This window comes from Cynara cardunculus, assembly GCF_001531365.2.
Source record: "Cynara cardunculus var. scolymus isolate 2C chromosome LG 8, CcrdV1, whole genome shotgun sequence".
NCBI classification, from domain to species: domain Eukaryota; kingdom Viridiplantae; phylum Streptophyta; class Magnoliopsida; order Asterales; family Asteraceae; genus Cynara; species Cynara cardunculus.
In genome coordinates, this window is record NC_037535.1 from 12,594,089 (window position 1) to 12,597,652 (window position 3,564).

Here is a 3,564-nt window from a genome sequence, read left to right on the forward strand (position 1 = left end):
TAAGTGGCAACCTTTCTCAGGAAGGAAGACAGATAAATAAAAAGAACCCGTTGTTTGACTTGAAGATTTATTGGGGAACTTGAAGATATCGATCTTGCTTTTGGGTAAATAGTAGCTTATATATATATAGTCATGTTCCGTATTCTTTTGGCTACTTAATTTGGGTTGTAAGTAAAAATCCGTTATATCCGGTTTGGAATCGTGTTTTGGGTGGTTTTATCACTAAAATAGAACGGATATTTCGATGTTTTTTCTAGAAATTAATATCCCATATTTTGAGGTTAATTAATGTTATGCCCAGATTTGTGTTTTTCAAAGTGTTAGCCTCTGGTCCTTCATGGTCTCTAGTCTTCTTCCAGACTTAGCCATTTCAGCAGCCTCTGGACTATTGCCTCTGGTCCTTCATAGTCTCACCTTTGGTCCTTCATGGCCTCTGGACTTCTTCCAGACTTAGCCATTTCAGCAGCCTCTGGACCATTGCCTCTGGTCCAACCATTGCCTCTGGTCCTTCATAGTCTCACCTCTGGTCCTTCACTAGTCTTCTTCCAGAGTTAGCCATTTCAGCAGCCTCTGGACCATTGCCTTTGGTCCAACCATTGCCTCTGGTCCAACCATTGCCTCTGGTCCAACCATTGCCTCTGGTCTTCCTCCAGACTTAGTCTTTTTAGCAGCATTTTCAGATTTTCCATTATTGGTTCAGATGGCTTTGACAAAACTTTTAGAATAATTTAGGATCAATTTTGGTCCCAATAATCAATAAATTATTTTATTAGAGATTTTATTGGAATTGGTAATTTGGGGTTTGCTCAAGCGTGATGTTACATAAGTGAACAATGTTTTACAAGGGGTATTTTGGGAAAAGATTTCAGTTATCCATTAATGACAATGAGATGTTTTGTAACTGACCATTAATAACAATGTAACTATCCGGTAATTACTCTTGTCATCGAATCGAAACCGACAACAAGATCTCCGACATCAGATTCTTCTATAACTTTTTTGGTCAATGGTTCATGTGTGAATAAGTATTCGATATTTATAGGAATTGTTCATGTGTGAACAAGGGTGTATATAGAAAAAAGTTGTAAATTTTTTTTAACATCCATGTTTTATTTTAGTAAACACATATACTATATAGTCTCGTTCATATATGAAATAAATGTGGAATGATATCTAGTTCATCTATGAACAAACATCAAATTGTACTTATAAACAATGTCCAGGTGTTTACTTCTGAACACTATTCAATTTTTTAAAATAATTGGTAATTTGTACATACCTAGTTTTTGTTACGTGTATATGGTTATCAAGTTCACATATGAACACAATATTTTTTTAAATGTTGAAACGAGATGGTTCACCTATGAACAAATGTTTACTCAGGTATAATTAAGAAATGTAACCAACAATTAGTTTACTTGGAATAATTAAGAAATGTAACCGACAATTAATTTGCATGGGATATTCACAATGGTAAGACATGGAATAATTAAGAAATGTAAGACATGGGTGGATTTGAGATTAAAGATGATCAAGTGTTTAGATCCATTCTTATGCTTCTCACTTTAACTCTCTTTTTCATACGATCATTCGCCTATATATAGAGAGGGGGGTTCAATAGGAACTCAAAATCGATCAAGAACCTGGAAACTGTCCGGAACACATCACTTATCACTTTTCAGGATGAATATTCGTCATGAATAACATATTCATGATGAATATGGAGATGTTATTCATCATGAATCACACACCCATATTACTAACGAATAATCTATGTCTCGTCTTATAGAATGTTGCAGGTTCATAATCAATTTCAGTTTTCTACAATAATATATATATATATATATATATATATATATATATATGTGTGTGTGTGTGTGTGTGTGCGTGCATGTGTGTGTGGGTGTATGTGTGTGTGTGTGAAAATATTCATTTTAGAAGTGGTAAGTATTTGATAAATAAAGAAGTGATCATAGCCCTTCATCTACTCAACATTTTCTTTTGACTATGAAACACTGGATAATTCATCCCATGAGTATGAGAAAGATAGAGATGTAATTTCGTAAATTTTACAAATAAGCAGCAAACCGGTTCATATGTGAACATGTGTGATACACATATGAACTATATGTTCATATGTGAACCCGTTAATTAGTTCACATATAACTATTTAACTGATTCACATATAAACCCACGGGTTCAGATATGAATCAGTTAATTAGTTCATATGTGAATCACATGGGTTCACACGTGAATCAGTCAATTAGTTCATATGTGAATCACAAGGGTTCACATGTGAATCAATTAATTAGTTCATATATAAATCACACGGGTTCATATGTGAATCAACTAATTAGTTCATATGTGATTTATACGGGTTTACATATGAACATGTAGTTCATATGTGAATCAAACAGGTTCACATATGAACATATAGTTCATATGTGGATTACACAGGTTCATATGTGAAACAGTTAAAATAGTTCATATGTGAATCACACGGGTTCACATATAAACCCGTTTGCGTCTATTTGTAAAAGTTACAAAACTACCCCTCTATTTTCCGTATAGTCGCAAATTTTGACCAATCAAAGCCTCAATTCTTGAATAGTCAAAGCTGCAATTTTTGAAGAGTCAAATCCGATCTTGACTGTATGAAGGGCTAAGATCACTTCTTTACTTCTTAAATACTTATCACTTCTCAAAATAACCTTTGGCTTTATATATGTATATGTATATATATATGTGTGTGTGTGTGTGTATGTATGTATGTGTAGGCGAAGGATCGTGTGAGAATGGAAGTTATGATGAGAAGCGTAAAAGACATCTGAACCCTTAATCACTTTTACTCTCATGCCTACCCATAAATTGTGCTTTAGAAGGGAATTGATCTGGTGCATCTCGGTGCACCTTATCGGTGTTGACATTCAATAAGGATTGATCGATCATGGGTGGAGATGTCTTCTTAACTTCTCACTATAACTTCTTTTCTCACCGGAAGCCAACCCGAGAAGTTCATTTGAGAAGTGGTAAGTATTTGAGAAGTAAAGAAGTGATCATAACCCTTTATATGGTCAAGATTTGTAAAAAGTTGAGGCTTTAACGGATCAATTGCGGCTTTGACTGGTCAAGATTTGCGTTTTTGACTGGTCTAACAAAAAATAGAGGGTTCATTTCATAACTTTTACAGATAAACGGCAAACAAGTGCATATGTGAATCAATTAATTAGTTCATATGTGAATCATGTGGGTTTATAGGTGAATCACAGGGGTTCATATGTGAGTTAGCTAAATAGTTCATATGTGAATTACACTGGTTCACATATGAACATATAATTCATATGTGAATCACATGGGTTCACATATGCACTTGTTTTGTCATCTATTTGTAAAAGTTACGAAATCACTCCTCTATCTTCCGCATACCATGCGAGATGTTATCTGATATTTAACAGTCAAAGCCACAAATCTTAACTAGATGAAGGATTAGGATCACTTCTCTATTTCTAAAATACCTACCACTTCTCAAATGAATCTATGGAATATATATATATATATATATAT